We start from the raw sequence: 17,160 nt of genomic DNA, 5'->3' as shown, positions 1-17,160 counted from the left end.
GGACTCCAGACAGCCGAGGCGAGTCACCTTGTTCCAGTGGCTGGTTGCACACAAAGCCACATCAGTAGGGAGCTGGCTTGTGCATAGTGGTCTCTCGGCCGCATGTGCAGCCTGTGACCAGTTGGTGGAGAGTCAGCGTCACTGTCTTTGGGAATGTCCCTCGGCCCAACAGGTGTGGCTACGTGTTCTTCGGCTGATGCCTGCCCTCTCCACGGCTCAACAGTACACTTGGGGGGCAGCGGCTTGGTCCACCCTCACGGGCCCAGCACTTCAGTTTGAGCTATCTTCCACCAGCAGGATGATAGTGATACAGGGGGGGCGACCTACACTCCAGCCTGCTACAGAGATTACTCCACAGGAGTGGTGCAGTGAGAGAGAGGAGTGTTGGGAGCTCATCAGCGGCCTAGCTCTCTGGTTCATCTGGCGGGCCCGCTGTTTTCGCATCTTTGAGGCTCGTCCTGTGCCACCAGCAGAGATTGTTCGTGACTTTTGGCTAGAGCTGATCCATACTCTCAGAGGACAGCTTGAGGGACTACAGGGCAGCTCCGACCGCATGCGGGAGCGCCGCGAGGCTTTTCTTCGACTCTGGCACCCTGGGCCTTTCTACACCATAGTCCAGGGGGTGCTCAGATGGCACTACTGTCCACCTGCGTGGCTCTTCCCTCCTCCCATCTCTTGATTTAGCCTCATTGTATATATGCTGTTTTTTCATTGGGAGAGTCTCCCCATCATGCTTGTTGTAGCCCTCTCTCGCAGAGGTGGATGTAGCCCTATGGGCAGTTTTCATTAACTAATAGAAGGATCTTTTTCTCGAAAAAAAAAAGTCTATGCTTAAATGATTACTGCAACCCTTCAATTTTACCTATTTTACTCAATTCACAGTGTAAACTTCCAGGGGTCATAACTATGCCAGTTTTTATCGGAATTCAATTCTTAAAATTTCTAGCCCGGGGTTTGCTGTGCTTAAGATTCCAAAAATACCAATATTTGCCATGGTCGGACAATTCTACATTGCTTTTTCAATAATCATATCAGTTTGATTAAGCTTATACAACCTTTAAGGTTTCAGAAACTGGAAACCTTACATTTGTCCAGAGTCAAAGGAGATAGAAAAGATGAACAATTGACATCAGCAAAGACGCCTATAAAGGAATAAAAGTGACCTAAGCACTGAGATCGGCAACCGAATAAAGTATTTCCAGGTAGTATATACATATATATGTATGCATATGCATAAAAATATACATATACATATACATACACATACATACATACATATATATATATATATATATATATATATATATATATATATATATATAATATATATATATATATATATATATAGAGAGAGAGAGAGAGAGAGAGAGAGAGAGAGAGAGAGAGAGAGAGAGAGAGAGAATTACCCATGCGCTACAGAGCAAAACAGAACCTTTCAAAACTAGTTTTTTTTTTGTTTTGAAAAAAAGAGAGACTAGCAAGGCTAGAAAAATGCATTTTCCCGAACCAAAAAAAAGGGGCAAACATGAAATTCTATCGTTTGAAGCTTTAATAGGTATTTACACTAAAACTTGTGCAAGTTTCTTGATTTCCTTCAAGGAAAGCTCAAAATCTAGCCAAGATTTAACAATTTCAATGGTTAAAATGAGAGAGAGAGAGAGAGAGAGAGAGAGAGAGAGAGAGAGAGAGAGAGAGAGAGAAGAAGAAGAAGAAGAAGAAGAAGAAGAAGAAGAAGAAGAAGAGAATTTTTAATGTCGTGGGAAACTATCCCAAGAGACCTCAAAGATCTATCCGACAAAAGTTGAATTACTTACTACATCTGCTTGTCCCCATGGTCCGCAAGAGAGACAAAGATGAGCCTTACATACTAGAATGCAACAAAGCTACATAAATAATATTTGTGGCATTGTTGCTCGTGAAATTACCTTCAAGAAAACTCGCAAGAACATCATCGAGTTCTGCAAGCAAAGCAAGGATACTGCTCAAAAAGGCAATGTTAAGGATCCTGAGGCTACTCATAAGGCCGCCCACGAGTGGGTGCCATCAGTTCTGCAAATACAAGGTTTGTGGAATGTCTACAAGAATTCAAGGAGTGGACTCACAAAACTTTGGGCTCGGCTACGGAATCAATCTCTTAGACAATTGAGGTTATCAAAGGACACTCTTTGGGAAGGTTGATAAGGACAACAGGTGATGTTTTGTGGTGATCTTTTCACATTCATAGTGTGCCCCAATAGCTGTGCCCCAATAGCTGTGCCCCAATAGCTGTATATATTTGTCTTTGGTTTTTAGGAAACAAATAATAATCCATTTTTTGTGCTTGCCCAACGAGGTATACTACATAGCCCCTTTTTGAGCATATTGATCATATGCATTTCATTGTTGTGTGGACATGACTCTAGGTTTTCTTGAAGAATTATTAAAACTTCCAAAAGAAGGGTTTTTGTTTTGAAAAGAGAGACACGCACGAGAGACAGAGAGAGAGAGAGAGAGAGAGAGAGAGAGAGAGAGAGAGAGAGAGAGAGAGAGAGAGAGAGAGAGAGAGAGAGAGAGAGAGAGAGAGAGAGAGAGAGATAGTTCTATTATCGTCCTGGGAGGTCAAATATGACCTATGGGGCCAAATGAACATGTCATGTGGTGTGAGTGGAGTTCATAAGTGACTCTCGATGCTCAAAAATGGCTGAAATGAGCGTCGCAATAGAGAGTCCACATCGTGGTTGGGAGAGGAAGGTGTGTAGGGAGAGATCATGGCTGAATATATGGGGAAAAGAGGACCTAATGTGGTCAAAAGCTGAGCACTCAAGTAGTGTGTGGTACTCACTCTCTCGCACTTGACGAGGGCATAAGGTGCAAAGTCGATGACACTCCTCGCCAGTGCCCCAACGTCCTGTCTCGCAGCGTAGAGAATGGGAGCTAAGACGAATGGAGGCAATGGTGCGGATCACACTCAACGGGATGGGCTCAAGGATGTAGGAATGGGTTCGGTTACCTTGTTCCGAGAAGAAGAGAGATTTGTAGTTTGGGGCAACGTGTGTGGTGTAATGGCTGAAGCGAGAACCTTTGGATTTCTCCCAAGCCGTGATACATTGGCGTTGTAAGAAGGCCTCATTAACTTGGGAGTCGATCGACGCATCCTTGACCAAGTGACATGCATCCCATCTTCCAAACCATTTCTTGATATCAAGCATCCACCCCGAACTTAGTATTTTGCATCCACCACAAGAGAGAGAGAGAGAGAGAGAGAGAGAGAGAGAGAGAGAGAGAGAGAGAGAGAGAGAGAGAGAGAGAGAGAGAGACGGCCATTTGCAGCAAAGTGTAACCATCATCTGTTGTCTTTGCTTCTCTCTTCTGATTGATGAGAGTCATCTTTGGAGCACAATGACGATGGCTTAGTAAAATATTACGAATCACATCATATTATTCCTAGACTCTCGGAGTGGTGATGGTGTGCTTCTTAAAAATTGTGAACTAAAGCATGCAAGGCTTTTATGTAAAGCACTAGAGACTGATATATGGAGGCCATGAGCTTGGCTGCCAAGATGCTTTAGTGAAGCATTATGCCTCACAAATGGAAAGCGTGTGCATTTGGTTATGAAAGTTTTAGAATAATAGGTAGTGACAATTAGAACAGTTAGTGGCAAGGAGCGTACTTTCAAAATTGACAGAATGAAGAGCATTCAATGCTTGAAATAAGCCTTAATGAAAGAAATTGGATTTGTACTTGATAAGAAACAACTAGTGTTGAAAGGTCGTAATCTCAAAGGATGACATGCAAATTGAGTATTTTTTAGTGGGGGATGATGCTTATATATAGTGAACTTTTTCTAACAAACACGGTAAAAGTAATAAGTCATGCTATTGGGGCTGACATAAGAGGTATTCAAAGTTTCTCAAAAAGTGAGGGGCAAACAACTTAATGTTGCACAGTAAAATGAGGGTGCTAGAGAGGGGGAATGGGGGAACAAACTTGGCACACAAATAAACGCCTCTCTATAGCTTAGGTTATCCACAACACCCCTATCCTCTCAGCAACACCTTCAAAAAACACACTTTACACTAGCAGACCACCGCATGCTCACTTCCCAATGCTTACACACTCCACAAGACCACCAGACAACACAGACATACTGCCACAGTCTGTCTCTACCCTTGCACACACACAAACGCTCAATCTCACTCTCTCTCTCTCTCTCTCTCTCACACACACACACACACACACACACACACACAGACACACACACACACACACACACACACACACACACACACACACACACACACACACACACAGACGCTCAATCTCACTCTCTCACACAAAACACCGCCGGTCCGGGGGACACATCCACACTGCCGGCACCACGGCAAAGCATAAGAGCAGGAGAAAGAGAAGGGGAAATGACAACAAGATTGAGTAATAGTGTCTTGATTACACTTTAGAAGGCACATACAAAGCTTTTTTTGTCATCACAATGGCCATTTTCATGAAAAGATACAAGGGGTTTGATAGGCACACTCCTCTGTCAAAACACTCCACCCTCCAGGCTTCAAACGGCACAAAAATTCCCCCCATTCGATTAAAAAAATATCTTTTATAGTAGGGGACCTTCAACTTTGGAAACTACCATTATATTGGTCCACTTGGCATCTTAATTTGGAAACTTTTGGGAAGGCGGCTCCCCTTTTGATTGCTCTCTTCAGCTTATCTTCTTTGCTCTTAAGTGAGGGGGCACTAGCGATGTCGCTAGTGCCCTTGGAATTTTCAATTTCTAAATTATCTTTTTCCCTTTTTACCTCTTTTTTCCACCTTTGGAAATCTCCCATTTGACCTCTCTCTCCCCTGCTCACATGGAGAACCACTTTGCCTGCTCTTTGTCCACTTCCATTAGCCCTCCTTGACTGGCTTGGTTTTGTCCATCCTTGACTGGCCTTGGGATTGCCCACTTTCCCTTTGTCCTACCTTCGAGTTCCCTTGGATTTTCTCCATGTCTTTCTCTCTTTCTCTCTCTCATGCAAATTAACTCCCCTCATTAGGAAAAATATGAACCCTCTAGGAGCCCTTTGGGATTAAGGTTAATTAGCCAATATGAAGAGGGTGATAAACACACTCTATACCCTCAAAAAAGTAGGGGGACAAGGTAGCCTTACACCTCTTAATGGCCTCTTACCCAGTGAGAAGGTAAGGAAAGTGGCTAGGGGAAAGGGATGGGGGCGCGGGGAGGGGTGGGGGTACCACTTTGACCTCTTTTCCCCCACTTTTTGGCCCAGATTTAAAAATACTCTAAAAAATTCAAAAAAATTTTAAAAAATAAATTTGAAGTTTTCCCCTCCTTAACAAGGTCCCCAAACTTATTTCATGGTCAAAAAAGTATTTTTGACCTCCAAAAGTAAAAAACGTACACTAAAACATACAAAAAATTAAAATTTTCAAAAAAGTTCAAAACATCATTTTCCACCCTCCAAAGTCTTTCCAAACCTATTCTATAGCTAAAAAGTGATTTTCTCTCTCTACAAACTCTTTTCTAAGCTCTCCATTGCTGCAACAACCACATGCACCCCTTATAGTCAAACATTATCTCTCTGCTAGCTTTCTTCCACCTCCATTGTAGCACCAAGCAAGCTCCTCCCCCATCTCTTCCCCTTGTCCAACACAAAGTTTCACACCAAGTTAGATCCTCTTCCTTCTCTCACCTCCATTACACCATGAAACAAGATTCTAGTCCTTCTACTTTCATTCACTCACACTACGTGGAAACCTCTACTCCCAAAGATGGCAAAAGTATGAGCTCACACGACTTGCATACCACAACAATAGGAGGTGTGAATAGTGTGTGGGCATTGCAAGGGTTCATCTCCAACATAAAGATAGAATGGTAAGAAAACTACCCTTGTAGCTCACATTCAAAGCTTAATCATCTCCATCTTTAAGTTTATCATGCTGGAGAGAATAAACCTCTTTATGGATTTCAATGCTTAGGCTTCACACCTCATAACACTGGGTGGTGCTATTTTGTTGATGGCTTTGGTGCGCCATCTATAGTTGTGTAGCATGTGATTGAGTCTCACAATGCAAGTAAGTTGTGTTATCTATGGAGAGTCATCAAAGATTTTTCTTATAATTTATTCTTTGTAGTATAGTTATCATTAGATTATTAGAATCATATCATTTTGTACTTTATAACTTTGTATTCACATAATCTGTTGTTTACTTACAGGGTCAACTTCTTTTCAAAGGACATGAGCTCTTTGCAAAGATGATAACCTTTGCCAAGCTTGACTTAGAGAAATGACAACCTGACATGGAGGTGTCGATGTATAGGGGTGACTTATTATTGACTCGTGTTTCATCATACATATATTGTAAAGCCTTTGAGTTTCCACCTTTTTGAGTAGTGTTCACAAGTTTTTGGTATCACTATCCCTATTCATGAGCTAGTGGTAGCTATTTCTTTGATATTGCTAAAGATGATACTGATAGCTATTACCTTGTGAACTTAACTGTTAAATTGTAAATTTTATTTTTACTATGTAGCTCATTTGGATAGAGAAAGTGTAAACATTAATTATAGATACATGCATTGTTAACATAGAAGATATGTACCACTCGAGCCTATGTAAACTATTAATCAAGAAACCTTTGGTTAGATACTATAACAATAGGGGTCACATGTGGTTTCAAATACCAAAGAAATGACTTAACAAAAACATTCCCAAGAACACGAGGTGGACATCTTTGCATTTGTGGATGCACAAATGTCAAGCTCTTCATCTCAAAATAGTGGCATGTCAAAGTCTTCTTATCATAGACTTTGAAGCTTAAGGTGTTGCCTCTACTTGTTTTGTAGTGCTTGGCACAAACGCTGCTTTTGTGCACAAATAGTGAAAGGCTGCAGGTTATAGAGGTCAAGCGTCACCACTTTTTCTCTAAAACAGCCTTCTTTGTTACATCTTGCACGTAGGTGCTTCAAGTCCATGCTTATTAGAGGTGGGTAATCTCATCCTAATGTATATTTTAGGATTATTAGATGGAAATACTTGCAAATTTGTACAGCATATACTTAACAAGTGTCTTTATTATACAGCTTGCAAATGTTCAATTCATACATGTTTTTGCTTGAAGAACATGTCTCTAACGCATCGTGATACAAAGTGACCTCTTGCTATGCTAGTTGAGTGGTGTTGTTTGCAAGAATGGCTTAAGGAGCTGGCATAACATGAATCTTTTACGATGGCACAAAGCTGACCTCAAGCAATGTGGCTCCCACTACACCAAAAATTAGTATGCTAACATGGAGAGATCCCTAGTAGGACAATAGAACAGCTTTTCATCAGCAACACGCCCTTTCCTAAAATGAGGGCACCCCCACCAAAGATATTTTTATGTGATAGGTCACGCCATGAGCATACCATGTCATGGAATGGATGTAAGAACTATGACCAAACTACCCCTTGGAAGTTGTTCACGAATGTATGTTTATCAAAGTTATTGAGAAGAAATTGACCTTTTTTGTTTGTTGATGTGTGTAAGAGCACTCTAGGTCGACCCTATTTTAGATTGTTTGATAAGTTAAATAAGATTTGTAGTCATTTAAAGTGTAATTTTTTTTTTGTTTGGTAAGATTGTACATAAGAAGACATGATAAAGTACAAGAGATCTTGACGGAATAATCATCGATGCCAGACCTCTCCTTGAACGGTTTGATTTCTATCGTTGTGGGAAGTCCAAGGGAAGCCTATTTTCAAATTTTTAGCAAACACTTTTTTTTGAAGGAAATTTTGGTTATTTTAAAGTTTGTACACAGTTTAGGAGTTCAGTTTTAAATTTTGACTGAGCGCACTCCTTGTTGGAAGCCACTTTTGAAGGTGCTAGGACGATATTTTGGGAAAGTTTTGTATGTAGGAAATACAATTCTTAACACAATAAAAAACATTGGTTCTTTGAGTATTTTCAGATTCCAAGGTTTTAATGCTCGTTGGAGCCCCTAGATTAAGAAAAAAGTAAGAAATGTCTGTTTTACATCATTTTTTTTATAAATTGCGAACTTGCACGTTGTTTTTGGAGAATCTGAGTGAGATATGATCTTTTTCCGTCACCGCCTAAAAGTTCAAAAAAAAAAGAGTGGCCACAACGGCGCGCGAAATGCCCATCCGGGATGAGGGCCATAGGGACCTTTACATGGCAAAAATTTGACCGAGGGCACTCTTTGGAAGCCACTTTTAAAGGTGTTAGGGCGAGATTTTGGAAAAGTTTTGTATGTAGGAAATATAATCCTTAACACAATAAAAAACATTGGTTCTTTGAGTATTTTCAGATTCCATAATGCTCGTTGGAGCCCGTAGATTAAGGAGAAAGTAAGAAATGTCTATTTTACATTATTTTTTTTAGAAATTGCCAACTCGTACGTTGATTTTTGGAGAATTCGAGCAAGGTATGATTTTTTTACATCACAACCAAAAAGTTCAACACTAAAAAATGCACCCTTGTGGCCACTCTTGGTAAGGGCCTTGGGGGCCTTTACATGGCAAAAATGTACAAAATTATTGTGTATGAGCATGAGATAAGGATGTAGGTTAGATGTACAAAGAGCAAGAGCTCCCCCCCTGGGGCCTTATAATGACAAATAGGGGCTTTTTTGAATGCATGGCCATGAGATAGAGGTGTAGTGTTTGATGTAATCAGAGCAACCCCCCCCCCCCCCCCCCCCCTTGGCCCCTTTTTCTCTGTGTTCAAAGGTCTGGAACATTCACTATGCAAAATTTCCTATATCACGTGCGTTCACCAGAGTGGATTAAAAGTACCCCTTATAGGCCTTATCTAGACATTTTTATGTAACGTTAGAAGAATATAAAATCCCTTCTGTTGAACACATGTGCTATGTTACATATACTTTAGTGAACTCCCCAGGTCAAAGGCCTTACAAATCCTGTGCACTAAACATTCAGCACTAGAAATCGGTCAAACAAGGAGCCAATTAATACAACATTCGTGTCACTGATAGTATGACGTTCTTGAGATGACCTTTGATCACCTTCACGTGCGGACTTCGGTGCAAACATCATCGACAAGCAAATACGTACGCTTTTGTTGTGCGGAGTACATGGTGGTGGATGCATATGACTTGTGATGTCCGTGAGCACCATGGTAGGTGTTGGGTGAGGAAGCAAAGGATGAAAAGAGAGAGGGGGGAGGGAGAAGGAGGAACATGGGAGAAGAGAAGGGGGGAGGGGGAGAGGGAGAGAGGAGGAGGAAAAAACAAAGAGAGAGGGGAGGAGAAGGAGAGAAGGGGATAGGGAGGGAGAGGAAAGGGAGAGAGGAGGGAAGGGGACAAGGGGGGGTGGAGAGAAAAAGGTTTTCTTGTTTGGGGGGGGGGATTTTTTTTGAAAAAGTGGACTTTCAGTGTTTGTAGGTTGAAAAAAAGGTCAAAAAAAGATTTTTTTCATATGTTGGGAGGGAGTTTTAAGTAAAAAATAAGTAGAAATATTTTTTGGAAAAAAAGTCAAATTTTGGCTCTTAATGACCCACGTTTTTGCTGATGTGGCCACACCCCTTTACTCCATTCACTTTCAAAAAGCTACAGAGAGAAAGTAACCTCTTAGGTCCACATCCTACATGCGTCTAAAAAAAAGGCTAGAAAAGCCTACTCAAAACTACCTTCTTGAATGACCTTGTTCCCTTAACCCTACACAACATTAGCCTTAATCCCTAAAAATTAGGATTCCTTACAAGGCCCATGCAAAGTCCATATTTCTCCTAAAGCCCTTAGTTGACTACGCTTCAGGCCTTATAGCGTCTGTTTTTGCCTTTCCTCCCCGCTTATGGGGCTTGCCTATCACCATGTGGTAGCCACTAGGCGCTCCATCCTTGGGGTGACCCCTAAAGCCTTAACACTAGTTCTGTAATCGGACACTCAAGTGTCCCGAGACATTAAAGTGTCTTGTTTTTCCAACAACTTGTCATAATTATTTAGTGAAGGTAGAAAAAAGATTTGTAGCTCAGATTCATACCTTAGCTTAGTTATGAGGTGAAGAACATAGGAAAATTTTAATTTTGCCAAAATTAAGATTATGGTAATAAGTTTTAAGATGAAAAAATCATAAAAATTTAGTGGAGTTCTAACAAAATCCCCTAAAATATCTCCTTATGGTGCCACTTTCAAGTGTTGCCATTACTTGCCCGGTAGTCTGATTCTTAAGTTGTAAAAGCCCAATGAAAATCCCCCTTCCCAACTGCAACCCCTCTAGCCCTTGTTGCAATCTCGCTTCACCATGCCCTTGAACAGTCCATTTGAAAACCAAGAAAAATACCTCCACTCATCGGCTCGACACTAACTCACAAATTCCCTTTGTAGTATCTCAATAATCGGGCATCTAGTTGACAAGCTATCAGTTCCTGCCAATTCTAGACAATGTGTACTATCTTCTTGAACTTTGACAAGCATCAAAAAACACCAGACAGAACGGTTCCCAATGCAGTCGGCATAACTGACCCCAAAAAAATCTTCTGATGGCCATAACTTACAATCTAGAGCTTTGATTTGCAATCCAAAAAGATAGACATGATCCACAAATTGAGCTATTTGCATGTACCCATTGCCATTTGCTTCAGCCGCCTATCCCTAGTTGCCCTATCCATCAGGGATCTGCAAGGACTTCCATCTATAGACTACAATACCTTTCACATTGGGGCTCCGTTTGATGAGCCTTCTCAACCACTTTGCACAGCATCTTGAGCTCCACATTCTAGGGCACAAACATATCACTTCATACACCTTTACCTGCCATCCCCATTGGCCAATTATAGAGCCTTTTTGGCCTCAAAAAGCCGCATTTTTCCTACATTTCCGCTACCACTAGCCTGCTCAGGACCTTAATACCTGCTTAAACCCTTTGCCTTGCACTTGTGAACACCTTTGGCACTGCTTAGCACTACTTATGGCCTCAACCAACTTCGTCTGTACCAACGCTTGTTGGCTTTCAACAAGCACAGTAGAAGCAAAATTTGATAATCTTTTTCTGACAAAAAATGGTGATATTGTTGAAAGATTCTCAAAATGTAGAATATCTTCAATGGTGTGGATCTCAGGGAGTGTGTTAAAATTGGACTAGAAGAGGAACATGCTCCTAATTTAGCTCATGATGGATCTTGAGGCATATATTTTATGGAAGATGAATTTGAGTCTTCCATTGTTGGGGTTTCAAACCAGCATGACTCAAAACCTATGGCTATAAATAACCCTAAGGGTTTACCCGTATCTTAGAATGGAGACTGCCTTAAACCAGCATGCTTTGTGTGGAATGGCATGTATTCTTTTGAATCATAAGGTTGATGATGAAGTAGTAGGTAAAAAGCTCAGTGAGTTTTGAAGGAGTCCCCTCACTAACTTTGGTGAAGTGCCACCATGAGTCTTTTGGCCAGTCAAAAATTGTAAAACAACTTCAGCCCTTCTGAAAATAGGGGTCTCTTCAAATGTATGTACATGCTTGAAGATATTGTGAAGTGTACATGGACTCGCCTCAAGTTCCTATACAAGAAGTACACAAGATTGCTATTCTTGGCATACACCTTGCTAATATTGACAAAAATGGTGCAAACATGTTGGCTTGCAAGGAAGTAGATGATTCTAAATGTAGCCCCAGATATTCTCCACCACTTGGCTTCATGTGCATAGACAGACAATCGGTGTGAGATGGTTCTTGGTGTCACCAAATGCAGGACAAACATGTGTGCACTACATTGATGTCAATTGTATTTCAAGGGCTATGGAGCTAGCATACATTCTTTTGCCTATGTCAAGTTCCTAAGTTGTTTCTGTGCACATCACTAGAAGGGTTAATTTATTCCTTTTTTGTAAATAAGTTATGCTAGCTTATTATGACAAAAGTGAAAATGAAATAACATATTGTACATTGCAAGGCCAAGTTGTTTGATAGGGTCAAAACCTAAGTTAAAAATGTAGAATGTGTTGTTTTGAGAGAGAGAGAGAGAGAGAGAGAGAGAGAGGAGAGAGAGAGAGAGAGAAGAGAGAGAGAGAGAGAGAGAGAGAGAGAGAGAGAGAGAGAGAGAGAGAGAGAGAGAGAGATGAAATGAAATGAAATGTTATATTAACGTCTTCAAAAGGCCATAGTGACCTATGAGACCAGAAAGTTACAAGGTGGTGGATCTGATACAAAGTCAGAGTAACAAAATAACCTAACAACAGTACAAAACAAAGATATATATTATGGGATTCTAGATTGGTGGATGTGAGCTAAGCCGAAAACTAAGCAAAAAAGGGCGGCTAGTAGGGATAGCCGAATCACAAAAGATCTAGCATCGGTCGTTGGCGAATCTCATCAATTTCCTCCATGGTTAGTAGTCTGACCGGGCGTCGTGCATGCTTGACCAGCGTGCTCTGAATCTTTTGACGTAGCCTCCGTCGATGCTGTGTAGTCTTGCGTAGTCGTGGGCACCTGGATTTCCCCAGTTCAATCGCTCGGTCAATCAGTGTGCCTCTGGTGTGAGACAGGGGGGGAGCTATGCTGTGGGAGTGGCTCTTGCGGATGTCTCGTGTCTGCTCTAAAGAAGTCTGTAATCCGTCTTTGAGATTGGTTAGCCTCGCCATTCATTAGGCTCTCTGTGTGTCTACGCAGCTCGAGCAAGAACAAACCTAGGTATCTTTGATCTTTGTATCCCATTACTCTTGAGAGTGGTCCAAAACCCTCTCTGAACAAGCAATGGAAGCGGCCTCGTATCTCGTAGTAGACGGGGCAGCAGCATGTATAATGCAGCTCTGTGTCAAGTTCCATGTCACACAAGGGGCATGTCCTGGCCTCTGTTGGTACTCCGCTGTATCTCCTAGTTTCAATCCGCAGCTAGTGAGATGATGTGCGTAACTGGCCAATAGCACACCGTATCCCATGAGACAGGTGGATATCCATGTATCTGGGTCTCAACACAAAACCATCTTTCGTAAGCTGGAGAAGGTGGTCTCTGTAGAAAGCCATCTTCATGCCCAGTTCTTGTGCTGGTTGTATCCATGTCCTCCTAGTGTCTAGCTGGTTCAGGTCATGGCGGATGAGCTTGGTGATCTCCGACTGTGTAAGAATGAGAGATGGTGCATCCAATGAGTACTGGAATGGTGGCAGCCTGTCTATGCTGACCCCATGCGCCTGAAACCATGATGTCATCTCCCCATACCAGCATGTTGTATCTCCTTGTATGGCTAACTGTAGAGAGGACTCAAGTGCTATGCGAGCATATCTGTCTCTGGAAGTTCCCATGTGCGGTTTATGAAGGAGACTGATCTGGTGAGTGCCTCTACCACTAGTGGGGGGGCCGCTAGCTTTGCTCGGATAATGGCCCGTGGTACTGATGCCTTGGCTCTAATGAGCCGCCATATCATAGAGACGAGAGGTTTCTCCATGTTCCCCCATCCGTCTGAGCGACCCGGCCTCCCGTGGTGATCCAGTGAAGGTCCCCATATCTCAGCCCCATAGAGCAATGCTGAAGTCACCAAGGTGTCAAAGAGCCAGAGCTTCGTCCGGGCTCCTAAAACTGAACCTGCGAACACATCCTCTCCAATCTACCCAATGCTGCGTGGGCTCTAGTAAGTCTAGTCTCTACTGCTCTTCTGAGTGAGAATGCAGGTCCGCTAAAAGCCACTCCAAGGTAAGTATAAGCGTTTGTGTACTCCACAGTCTCCTGGCCGTATGTGAATGTAGGTGCTGACCTCCTGATCCACTGTGGGGTGGTATTAAACACCATAACCTTGGTTTTACCCAGGTTGACAGACAAACCACTTTTGTGGGCAAACGTTGTCGAGAAATTTGCGGTCTTGCCAGGAAAGCACAGGGCTTATGGCTGTGAGAGTTTGTGAGAGAACTCAACAAAAACTATATGAAGGAGTTAAACCATAGATGCCATGAAGACTAGGGTTTGGAAAGAAGTGCAATTAAAGAAGACTCACTCTTTCTCTCTTGCACTCACACACACAAAGAAAGAACACAAAAGGGAATGTCAAAACAATACGAAAATGAAACATCAAGGCTATGGTCATATCGTATCATGGGTAATATGAAAGGGTTAATAGATGAGTTAATGGCATTCAATCTTGACTGACCAAATAGGCTACGAATTGTTCTTTGGAATTGTAGTTTTGTGCTTACCATAATATATATATTTTGTCTAGTGATTGGGATTAATTGTGTGTACAAATCCTCCTGGTTCATAGCAAGATAACTACGCTTACGTCAAAAGAAAAGTTATAGTCTATGAGAGGTAGTATGATGGGATCCGGTGATAGAAGTATTTCATTAAGCCTTTCTGGCCAAAGAGAAACACTATACGTTGTTGAAAGTGTATTTTCGGCTAATCCATACGTTAATTCTAATAGATCGTACAGAGTGAAAGCGATAGAAATGATCATCATGTGGGTTATTCATCTAGGATAGTATGGAGAAATGTAGATATGAGAGAAGTGAAGAGATGAGAAGTTTCCCTCCCAAGCCCTATTCTTGCCCGTAGGCAATAAGGATACTGCGGGAGAGATGTACCTGTAGAAAAGAGAACCTAGAATTTGCAGAGAGGATAATTACTAAGAATGAGAGAGATAGGTTTGTTAAGGAGATGAGATTAGATACATATAATATATATGTCGGATTAGAGATGAAAAAGAAAACAACAAGAAATCAAGAAAACATCAATGTAGAACACATCTTACTTGACAAACCCTTCGGCACCATTATTGATGGAGAGAGAAGAAGAGGGAGCACTCCACTTTGATTGATACGCCAAGTACAACACCTTCTTTGATTAGAGTTGATCTTCCAAGGATAGCGTACAAGAATGGCTAGTCTTCCTCTAGGAGAAAGTGTAGGCTTGGGCTTATGTTAATGGGGCTAAGTACAATTAGGCATTACTACTCACTCCCTCAAGAATTCCTCTCATCAATGGCTTGAATGCTTGAGTTTTTTTTCAAGGAAGAAGAGGTCCCCTTTTATAGGTGAAGGGAACCCCCAAGGGTTTACACAAGAAGAGAGGAGCCAGTGTGAATAGGAATTGGAAAAGTTGGAAATGAGCTGTCCCTGCATGATGTGGGCAGACTGGGTCCAGTATTTTGATCATATCTCCTCAACCGTGGCTCAAATAAAAAAGTAAAAATATGGGCAGAAACTTCAGCTCATTAGCTACGTTTTCATTTTAAAATCATTTCCAATTCGGATTGGAACCTTGTGTAAAAAATTCATCAAAATAGGGTCCATTTCTGGCAGCAAAAGTCTTCCCGTGGTCCCTTAGCCTAGACTTTCATTAATTCCAAAGGACACCTCATGCCATATGAAAGCATGACATTGCTCCTTGACAAAGTTTTGTAATCATGCTTGCAATAATGCATTAAAATAAGTGTATCTTTGAAATCATGCCACCTAGTGTCCCACTAGGATTTGATTCCCTCCTAGTAGCTATTTAAAAAGAAATATAAGAAAAGTATAAAAAATACATAGAATATATATATATTGGAGTTTACCCTAGATATAGGATCTAGCTAGGGTGTGAGATGATAATGAGATAGTAGAAATAAAGAATCAATGCTTTTTGCCCCAAGTTAAAGAGGTGGAGCTATTGAGCTTTTCCCATAGTATTTTCTGATGGTAAAGTAAGGATAGGTTACCCTTGAGAAAAATAATAGGATGAGATAGAAGGCTTATTATTATACTTAAATATGCATATGTACATTATAGGAAAGATAATTATGTATCTAAAAAGTTACAAGATAGATCTTGTAGCATGCGTTCCCACTATGTACGTGTCACAGTACGACATCCACCCCCTCTAAACCTGCACATCCTCCGGTATATGCCATATTATTTCTTTGTAAGATCAACCCTCTTGTACATCTTCCTTGCTTTCTTCTTCACTGGATGATTCCAAATCCTCATCTTCACTTTGATCTTTACCTGTGGTTTGCTCTTTCTCCTCATCAACATCTTCTGGATCATTATCTCCTCTTCTCTTAAACATTTTGATCCTTTTTCCTGCAATGGGAATCTTTACTTCTGTACCATCTAGTTCAGACAAGCTGTAAGTAGCATTTTCATGCACATGCTTTACAACATACGATCCAAACCATCTTTTTGAAAACTTACGCATGACTGTGTGCTGGTTATCAAGGCTACTATCATACACCAAAACCCAGTCACCTTTGTCAATTGCTTTGCTCCTGAGTCGATGTCGCTTATCAAAGTATTCCTTGTTTTTCAACCTTGCATTTTTGAGTCATTCTTTTGCAGCTTCAATGTCTCCAGGTCTTCTCTTTAGCTGCCTTATACGCAGTGCAAGGAGATCTTCCTTGCTAAGCCCCTCTTGCCAAGGTAGTACATTCCATGTGGGAATTGTATCTTCAATCGGCATCACTGGCTTTTGACCATACATTAGCTCGGCAGGCATGTAGCCAGCTACTGAGCTATGTGTTGTACGATTAGCCCATAAAGCATATGGTAATAGTTTTGGCCACTCACCAACTCTTCCTTCGCAAGCCTTGGCCAAAGCTTTGATGATAGGAGAATGCCCTCTTTCACTCTTTCCATTGCCTTCAGGGTTGTAAGCTGTAGTAAGAGAAATCTTGATTCCTAATCTAGAAAAGAACTCCCTTGCTTCTTCGGCATCCAGTTCTCCTCTATCTGCAGTGATTTTTCCCACACAACCATAATGGCAAATCACCTCATCAAGAAGGAATTTGCACACAGCTTCTGTGGTTTTAGCTCTTAATGCTCTTCCTTCAACTTGGTTAGTTAGGTCCTCTCGTGCAAGAACCAAGTATCTCATCTGCCAGAGTCCTAGAGGCATTGTGACTAGATCCACAACCCATTTATAGTGCATGGCTAGTGGATATGTAGGGTGCAATCCATCACGATGTCGAACATTTGAATACACTTGACAAGTTACACATGTCTCTACAAACTGAGATACATCTTTATACATACCCTTCCACCAGTATTTTTCTTTCAACTTGGAGAAGGTTGCCCACACACCCCTGTGTCCAGCCCATAGACTCTCATGAAACTCTTGCATGAGCTTTACTTGAGTCTCTTTTTTACATATAACCCTTTGTGGTGTAGCACCCTTTTGTTTAGGATGCTTCCACAAGTAACCATCCCTCAAAAAGTACCCATATGCTTTCCTGCGTA

General features: G+C 41.5%; 1 pseudogene; it reads left to right on the top strand.

The window, feature by feature from the left end:
* The first annotated feature begins 3,475 nt into the window (after nt 1-3,475).
* LOC147446081 (phosphatidylinositol 4-kinase gamma 3-like) lies at nt 3,476-11,683 on the top strand (annotated as a pseudogene).
* Nucleotides 11,684-17,160: the final 5,477 nt, after the last annotated feature.

Source organism: Adiantum capillus-veneris, chromosome 12 (genome assembly GCF_014529385.1).
Source record: "Adiantum capillus-veneris isolate H3 chromosome 12, ASM1452938v2, whole genome shotgun sequence".
NCBI lineage: Eukaryota > Viridiplantae > Streptophyta > Polypodiopsida > Polypodiales > Pteridaceae > Adiantum > Adiantum capillus-veneris.
The sequence above is the reverse complement of the archived record's forward strand: the minus strand, read 5'-3'. Positions and strand labels throughout refer to the sequence as shown.